The following is a 9,955-nucleotide window of genomic DNA, read 5'->3' as shown; positions in this document are numbered from 1 at the left end:
GAGGGTCAGGGATAGAGAATGAGATGTGGCCACAAGCCAAAGAATGTGAGCAAACTCTAGAGAAGGGAAAGGGCAAGAAATAAATCCTCTCCTAGAGCCTCCAGAATGAATGTGTCTGCCAACACATTAATTTCAGTTCTGTAAGACTCTTCTCCAACTTCAGACCTCTGTAAGGCAATAAATTTGTATTGTATTAAGCCACTGTTTCTGGTCATTTGTTGTAGCAGAAATAGAAAACTAGTACATGGAGACTTACAAAAGTGGTTCAGAGCATGGGTCTCAGTGTCAGACAGATGAATTTGAATCCTAGGTGAGTCAATCCCTTGCTATGAATATTGGGTCAATATACTAATTCTCTACTACTTAAATTCCTCATTGACGAAAAACAACTTCTCTGCTCCTTAAATTCCTCAGTAGCAAAAGTAGAGCAAAGTTTACATACACCCATGAAAGTTGTGACATTAAACCAAATGTAATTTGTTTGGCCACAGTGTGGTCCCGATGTGTGTTAAATACAAACACAGACTCATAAGCGTGACTACCAGGGATGTGGTAATTCATACAATGATAAGATAATGCTCTATCCTCATAAAATTTATATCTTCCAGAGCATTTGTATTTCTATGTATCTCAAGTAATTCTTAGTTCGGCTTCATGGGATAAGTTAGAGCTAGCAGAGGTTCCAAATTGAAAAGAACCAGGAGTGACTGGAGACAGGCATGACTGGTATGACTATGTAGATGGTTGCATAGAGGTCAGGTGACACTTGAGCCAATATTTGATGGGAGATGTGCATTTCAGTTCAAAAATATCTACTGAACATAAGATGTGTACTATACACCTATTCTGTAGCCCACACTGGGTCAGGCCCTGAAATGAAGGTTTCAAGTGTTCAAAGAGAAACACTGTATTAGGCAAGAGAAGGGCATTTGCTTGGCCGACATAGTGTCCTACCCATCACCCTTTAATAAGCATCACTTCTAGCAGCCAGTGCCTCGAGGGTTTAAAACATTGCCTCCTGAAGGAAGATTATTTTGTAATTTTTGCAAAAACTTTGTCTCCTGTGTTTCCAAAAATTTAAGTATACAATGGCTATGAAGAATTAAGGAAAGTTCAAAGGAAACTAAAAGGCACTGACTTTGAATGTTTATAGTCATGGTTAGTTGCATGTGTGCACTTTGGTATGCTGTTGACCAGGGTTCAAGCCCCTGCTACTTCTTCACAAACTCTGTGATCCTAGGAAACTTGCTTAACTTCAGGTCCTTCCTGTAAAATAAGACCAAAACAGTACATATCTTCTCAGTTTGTTTTTACAAATACAGCAAACCCTCAAATATTATGTAGTATAATAATAATTCCAGCCTAGAACTTTTATAAGGATTCATTTATTAAAATAGCAAATATTAAGGTGACATTTCTTTAGAGTAGTTTATTAGGAAAGAGTTTTCTGTTTCTTTGCCCTGTTTCTAAAAACATCCCCAAAGCACATTTTCTTTCTCATATATTTATCTAATTAGCTATATTTGTTTCTTTCTGATTTGGGGAAAAAAATCAAGAAAACAAAAGGCCTATCTATCCCTTTGATTTCAAGGGTAAAGTAAAAGAAACAACAAGGAAGCCACAGGGTCTTATCCAGTTTAAAGGAATACTTTGTTATTGTTATGCTTTGCTTTGATTTCCTTCTTTTAGAAATAACTTCAAAATCTCTTGTTTAAAACGACCCACTGCCTTTTTAATTTTTTCAGTCTCCAGTTTGGAAGTATTTTTTATCTATCTCCCAATGAGGACTATAAAACTTCCCACTCCTGGCTCCCAGACACTCGCTAAACATTGAATTGCTGAAATCTCTTCAAATTTGAGGATACCCCTGAGCTTGGACTTCTTTCTTTCCCACTTCGCAGCATTTTATGTAAACATTTCAGGCTGCCTCATACGGATTCCTGTATGGTTTCTCCTACAAACTTGTTTTGAGTCTGAATACTTTCCATTTAGGACTGTTCCATGTTTCCTACCCATTCGCCAATTCAGCCCTGAAGCCCTGGTGTTTTTTCCATTCTGTGGGCTGGGTGACAGCTGACAGGAGGGTGTAGTGGATGGGCTGCTCACTTCAAACCATATTCTTGCAACATTGAGAGTGATGATCTTGAACAACAACAAAAAAACACCAACAAACCATGAGCCTTTCATTCTGGGGGGTCCATGTCTTTTTTTCTGGATCTCCTAGGCAATGAAAACACTCTCAGTTGGCTGGGTTCGATATACAGTGACGTTTCTATATGCTGTTTCCTGAGATGGGTTCCCTCCCATCTGTTCCTAACAGAATTCTGCTCTTCTGGAGCCTGTGCAAGTGATAGTATGTGTGCATGTGTGCATGCCTGTCTATGTCTGTGTGATTTTAAGAAGGTGAAAAATAAGAACCAGAACCCTAATGAAAACTGGGTAAGATGTATAGTGGACTCAGAGATGCTTTGTTCCTTAGTTTGGCTCCTGAAAATTCTCCACAAGGTTTTCAATTGAGTTTTGGAGATGAAGCCATGTGTTAATTCCTACACCAAGCCTGTACTCCACACTTCTAACCTTCCTCCTCAGTCCTGTGTGGATAGAACTCAAACTCAGTATAAGCATGCCAGAAGACAAAATGTTTGAGAAGGTTCACTTTAGAATTGCCCATAGAAAAATATGAATGTCCATAATTTTATGTTAAAAATTCAATCAGCTACTTTTCAATGAGTCACAGTATGATAATTTTTACTGGCTCACCTTTGAAATAAAGATCAGCTCCATCAAAATACAAACAATAGTCTCCTTTAGGCTGTATATTTCTTTTATATTAATAATTCAAAAAGTATAAAAGATCCCAAATTTCCCAAATGAAAACACTTAGGCTGTGAATTCATTACTAACTATTGAATCCACTCTCAAATCAAGTCTGGGAAAACTATTAGGAGTAGAGACAAAATTTGGCTGATGAATCTTATAGAAAAGCTGTGGCTTGAAATTTATTTAGAAATTAGACAAGATGAGAAAAGTGATAATCCTGCTGCCTTGCCCTGGCTGTCACCCATGGAGGTTCTGCTAACCTATTCATGAGCATCCCTCTCAGTGAAGTGGGCAGTGATCCAGAGAGGACACCTACACACCAAGATAAGGCTGCATTGTTCAGCTAAAGGCGTGTGGTGGTTGTCTCCATAGATCTACTAGGAGTTTGTCCTGAAGTGGCTTTGTCAGCCCTTCTTTCCCAGACCATTCTATGCCCATCATGATCTATTTCCAGAAACTGGAGCCCTGGGGCTCTGGGGTTCTATTTTAATTTCATCTGTTTCTTTACTGTATCTTGATTGGAAGGGAGAATTTGGCATCACTGAAAATAGAATGAAAATATAATGTGTTCATGCTTCAAGCCTCAAACTGGGCATCTTGTCTCCAAGGAAATCTATTCATAATCTCCAAATTTAGTTAAGAGACTCTTAAGATTTTCCTCCACTGCATTTAGCACAGTATGTTGGAATAATTGGTCAGTCTATGTGCCTATCACTGTATGCTTTTGAAGGCAGGCAGGATTGTACTGTTAATGCCGTCTAAGCTGCAATAAAGTCAAAACTGTGCTCTCTTTAGAAATCAGGTGTGCCTAGAGACCGGTGACATGAGCTCCTCAACTATATGTTTGCATAAATGACCAGAATCCCTAGAAAGCCCCTTTGGAAAGAACTCGCTCTAAGAGGAAACCAAGATATAACCAGTTCATGCCAAGAGCAGCAATATAGTGACTGTACAACAGATTTGGCAGCTGCTTTAAGCTTTTGCCTGAGACTTAGGATAAATTTGATGTAAAAATAAAAGCAAGCTATAACCAAAAAGAATTCTTTGCTGGAATCTCTTAAGCAGATAGAGAGTTCCAGGTTTTGGTAAGACAAGTGTCGGAAACTGGGGCTTCACATAACATCAGACGCCAGCAGTCTCTGTGCAGCCTTGTGTCCTGGTGGCAGTGGAGACCCAGCTCTGTGACGTGGATCAGGGGAACAAACATATGCTAGGCGAGACATTCAGGGCACAAAGGACTTGCTAGTCACCCTTTCCTGACTTCTAAAAATGTCTGGGAGTATTTTAAGAGGTGTTTAAAGTTCCCTCAAAATGTTGGAGGCCAGAACCAGGGAAAGACTGGTTTATGACTATTGTTTCCTCATTTTACCCTTCAGGTAGGATGGCCTGGAACAAACAAACAACAAACAAACAAACAAACATTCTTTGATGTCAAGGACAGCATCTTAGAGTTTTTAATTAATTGTTGGCAATAGACAGTATTACATAAAACTTTTTAAAAACCAATGTCTATTTGAATAAACATGCTTATTTTAGTCCCAAGGTCATTTCTTTCAGGCTCTAGGCAAATGGATCTGGAATTGAATTTACATGAATATGCATTATGTGAACATATTTCCAGGTTCACATTGGGAAAACTCTTGGGAGTAAGACAACATGATGAGTCCATCAGAAATCTCATTTTCAGGAAGTCCATTAAAACATTTCATAAACCTCTGTTATCTGTAAGAAAACACCTTTGTGCACAATGTTGGCAACCAAAAGCATTCATTTTAGTAAAGTTTCTCTTTAATACAAGAAATTTCTGTTCTTGGAACAATCTCACATTACTTTGCAAGGATAAACTGCAACAGAGTGAGTTCTCTCATTTTTCTGTAGGACTTTAGGTTCTGATGCTATATATGTATCTGAAGCAAGATATCCTTTCATGTTTTAACCTGACCTTGACTGAAAAGAATGGAGGAAAACTTTTACTACTATAAGACAAGTGATAGAATTTCATGGTGGGCGGTGACTTCTCAGGTCTGGCCAGCTCTCAGATTCTGCTAAAGTTTATTATGAAAAAGGTCAGATGATTCAAATCTTCTCCCATAGAAAAGCATTCATTGTAAGGTTCTGTCATTAAAGGAGTTATTTAATAGTAATCCTTCAAGTTTAAAAAGTACTTTATACTTTTACATTTTTTACATATTTAATCTCAATTTGTACAGTTAAGATCTCAGTGATCTGTCTTGGCTTTTATATATGATTGACTGGGGTTCATTGGTTTTCTATAAGCAGACATTTAATATTTGAATAATGTTTTCTAAGATTTGATTAAATTTATGTAATTAGTTAAGCACACAAGTTATGAATGTTATATACTTAGTGTTCTCACGTTTACCATTATCCAGAAGGTACTTAAATGCATTAGGGCTGTCTCTCCAGCTAGTCTATAGGCAAGTATAGTGACATTAGCATATTTTCTCTTCCCCCTGGATCAGCCTACATCTTATACTTCTGAGGGTCAATGAATTGAGTAGATCGTATATATTCTTGGTTAGGTATGGAATAGTCCTTGTTACTACAGGCAGAAAATGGAGAGTGTATCCAGACTCACGTTTCCCTGCTGTTTTATGACATTTGCCACTGGAGCTGGTAAACTCCAGAATTAAACATCTGAAAAAGAATAAGCTCCCCCAAATGAGGAACGTATTTGTTAAAGTGAAGATAAATGCTTCAACTAGAGTTTTCCTGGGATAATCATTTTGATAATTGATCTATTCAATTATCTTTCAATTATCAATTTCATTTTTTCAATTGTATTTAAATTTACTTTCCACTGTGTCCCAGAGAGACTATGACAGTAAAAGGATATTAGAACCATCTGGTCTAGAACCATCTTGTCCACAGTCATCATTTTTCTCATTAAAGAGGCCCAGGAGGACATATTGAAATCCACCTGGGTAAAGCAATGCCAGAAAGAATAATAAGTTATTTTCTAACTCATGCCTATAATATATTGTGTGCCTTTTCCTAAGAAAAATTCATATACATAAATGCAAGAAGTAGAAGTGCATAATGGGATTTTAAATCTATTCATTCAAAGATACTTCTGGGTATACAAAAACATTTAACCTGAAGCTTAGCCAAGATTCTTTTCCATTTTACAGAAAGCAAAGATTTGAAAGATTTGGAAGCAAACACTTCTTTCTGGAACAAAGCTTGGCTGTAAGAAAAACAAAATGCTTTTAATTTCTTCTCAGTATCTGCCTTATAAATGGTAAATCTAATCAAATTACTTGGTGAGTCAGTCTATACTAGCTCCCTGCTGCCTGCAAGATAAAAAAATTGAAATTCCTTAGTATGGCATATATGATCCTTTATGATCTGTGCCAGGTGTTGTACTAGCCTCAGCATGGCTACTATCTCATGTTGTTTCTCAAAAAAGTCCTTACAAAATAACATGACTGTCTCTACTTTTGAGTTGAAAAAACGGAGATTCAGAGACTTTATGCAAAGCCACTCTGCAGTTCAGTTGGCATACTGAGGGTATCTGACACCAAACGTCCAACCATACTTGCTAACCTTCCAACTTCCTTGAAAAAGTTATGTCAAAAATGCCTGGGAAAATAAACAGGAAAGAAGAGAAGGGGGGAGGAAGGGGAGGAAGGAAGGAGGGAAGGAGGGGAAGGAAGGAGGAAGGAAGGAGGGAAGGAAGGGAGGAAGGAAGGAAGGAGGAAGGAAAAAAGAAAAGAAAAAATGGAAGGAAAAAGAAAAGAAAGAAAATTTGTCCAGTCAAGTGGAAATTTGAAGGAAGCAATGGTTTGAACATATAATGGTGAAGATGGGCTAACTCAACAATTTTTATTGTCTCATTCCCATGCCCCAAAGCATGAGAATCTCTAGAGAAAAGTTTAAATCCCTTGAGGAAATCTTTTTTAGCTCACAACATGTGTTGTAATTGATCATTCCTTTCAAAGTAGTAGATACCACTAAAATTTTTTTTCATCCACTGTGCAGAGGTACCCTAAAACAGCAATTTTCAACTGGTGTACCACAAGAATTTTGATGTAATTTTTTTAATTTTTAATTTTTATTTTTTAGAGAATTTTTTAGTTTATTTGAGCCAAACTGATGATATTCCAGGAAGCAAGATCTCAAATGCTCTCAAGAATTTTTAAAACTTGCAATACCTGACTATTTAGTCAGGAGCACTGGCTTCTTTTCCCTTAGATTGTCAAATTAGAAAAGAGAATGGCTAGTAGAACAATACCCATCCAATGTGAATGAATCAAAATTGTGCCTATTTTTTATCAGATTGGCAAAATATGTATTTTTAGTGTGCCACAGAATTTTAGTAACTATTTTTTTTGTGCTAGGAGATGAAAAAGGTTGAATATTGCTGCCCTAAAAGAATGTACAATATTCTTCCGGCAAGATGGAGGAATAGGTGGACACACCATATCTACACGCACAACCAAGATTCGAACAACAACAATTTAGAGCTAGAATAACACCCAGAACTGATAGAGGATTTATCTGAAAGGAAGCCGGACAGTCAAGAAGTTGAAGTAGACCCATTCATCCAGACGGTAGGAGGGCCAAGAGGACGAGCTGGGCAGGCGCGGGTAGGTGGTGCTCGGAGGTCGGGGAAAACTTGGTGTGAACTCGGCGTGTAACCCATCCGGGGTGCACAAGAACACAGTGGTGGACCCTGAGTAAGCAAGCTGGCTGGTGGACCCAGTGAGGTGGGATTGTGGACCAGGGCAGAACTTGCAGCCCAGGATCCCAGAGAAGGGACTGAGATCCCAGGAGAACGGAACTACCGCCATTGTTCCCTCCTGTCCCCGCTCCTGCCCCTGCCCCCACATATAACGTCACAATCTAGCGACTGGGGTGCCCAGCCCCAGTGAACACCTAAGGCTCCGCCCCCCCACTGTAACAAGAGCGACCAGACCAGAAAAAAAAAAAGAAAAAAAAAGAGGGAGACAGGGAGAGATATGCTTCCAACAGAAGAACAGATCAGTCCCCCAGGACTCATCCTTTTGAGCAACCAAGAAATAGCCAGTCCATCAGATGCACAGTTCAAAACACTGGTGATCAGAAAGCTCATGGAATTGATTGATTTTGGGCACAAATTAGATGAAAGATGGGACCATAAAAGTGATGAAGGAAGATATACGGAGGAGAGCCAATAGTGAAGGGAAGGAAAGGGTCTCAAAACAATAAGTGGACCAGAAGGAAGATAGAATCAACCAAGCAGGAAAGCATGAAGAATAAGAATGCAAAAAAATGAGGAGAAGCTTAAGAGCATCCAGGGACATCTGTAACGTTCCAACATCTGAACTTTATAGGGGTACCAGAAGGGGAAGGGAAAAGCAACAGATTGAGAATTGTATTTGAACAAATAATAAAGGAGAATTTCCCCAATCTGGCAAAGGAATAGTCCTTCCAAGAAATCCAGGAAGCTCAGAGAGCCCCAAAGAAGTTGGACTCAAGAAGGTACACACCAAGGCACATCATAATTACATTAGCCAAGGTAAAAATGAAGGAGAGGAATCCTAGAAGCAGCAAGAGATAAGGGGGACAGTCACCTACAAAGGAGTTCCCATCAGACTGTCAGCTGATTTCTCCAAAGAGACCTTACAGGCAAGAAGGGGCTGGAAAGAAATATTCCAAGTCATGAAAGACAAGGGACCTACATCCCAGATTGCTCTATCCAGCAAGCTCTCATTTAGAATGGAAGGGCAGATAAAGTGCTTCTCAGACAAGGTCAAGTTAAAGGAGTTCATCATCACCAATCCCTATTTTATGAAATGCTTAAGGGATCTTATCTAAGAAAGAAGATAAAGAAAAAAACAAAAGGACAGCAAACTCACAAATATTAACAACCACACCTAAAGCAAAACCAAAAGAAACTAAGCAAACAACTAGAACAGGACAGAACCACAGAAATGGAGATCACATGGAGGGTTAGCAGCAGTGGGGTGGGAGGAGGAGAGAGGGGAAAGGTACAGAGAGTAAGTAGCATAGAATGTAGGTTGAAAATAGGGGGAGGCAAGAATAGTACAGGAAATGTAGAAGCTGAAGAACTCATAAGTATGACACATGGTTGTGAACTAAAAAGGGGGGGAATGTTGGGTGGGAAGGGTTGTACAGGGTGGAGGGGAGTGAAGGGGGAAATGGGACAACTGTAATAGCATAATCAATAAAATATATTTAAAAAATGTACAATACTATGAGCTCAGGTAAGAGGAGAAATCTAGGCCTTTATCATTCTGTATGGCAGCCACTAGGCACGTATGTTGCTTGAGAATTTGAAATTCAGCTATTCTAAAATTGGGATGTGCTGTAAGGGGGGAAAAAAACCCCACCAGATTTCAAAAAAAAAGTAAACTGGCTTATTAATAATTTTACATTAATTACATGTAGAAATGGGTTAAATGGAATATATAATCAAAATTAGTTTTGCCTGTTTACTTTTTAAATGTTACTACTAAAACTTAAAGTTATATATGTGTCTCACTTTATATTCTATTGGACCAGCTCTAGTCTAGGAAGAAGTAGACACTTTTCAGATTTCCTCCCTAGGGGACTTTAGCCTTAAGGAAATATTGGAAGAGAGAAGCATCTCTCAAAAATGCAGAACAAATTTGCATTTGTTTTTCTAATCTGAGGTTTACTGGGGACAGTATCTTTCCAACACATTGTGTCTGAGAACAAAGTTGAACACAGAGCTGCCAAAGAGAAACTGGCTGTGGCTTCCAAGAGCTGTGGTATCTTAAGGAGAGTGGGCTGTGTCCTAGGGAAGTTTTGATCACGTTTCCTGTTGCTGTGTGTTCAAATCAAGGCAGTATCCATATAGCACAGCAACATAAAGACCAGCAATAAATGCCCTAAAGCTCTAAGTAATAATATCCTGTAATGGATCCTGGATGAGTCAGGGCCACTCATTTGGCTGAGAGTAGAAATCTGTAAAACCAGTTAGGTATGTTGTAGATGGTTTCTGTTCTGTGCATTTGTACTTTCCAGTGTTCACATTAAACTTAATCTCTGTATGTATTTGTCTGACATAAACATATAAATGTAGTCATTCTAAAGAAATGGGTCAAACATGATAGAAGTTTATTTGTCATTCACGTAAAGTCCAAAA

This window comes from Phyllostomus discolor, chromosome 1 (genome assembly GCF_004126475.2).
Source record: "Phyllostomus discolor isolate MPI-MPIP mPhyDis1 chromosome 1, mPhyDis1.pri.v3, whole genome shotgun sequence".
NCBI classification, from domain to species: domain Eukaryota; kingdom Metazoa; phylum Chordata; class Mammalia; order Chiroptera; family Phyllostomidae; genus Phyllostomus; species Phyllostomus discolor.
This window is presented reverse-complemented; position numbering follows the sequence as displayed.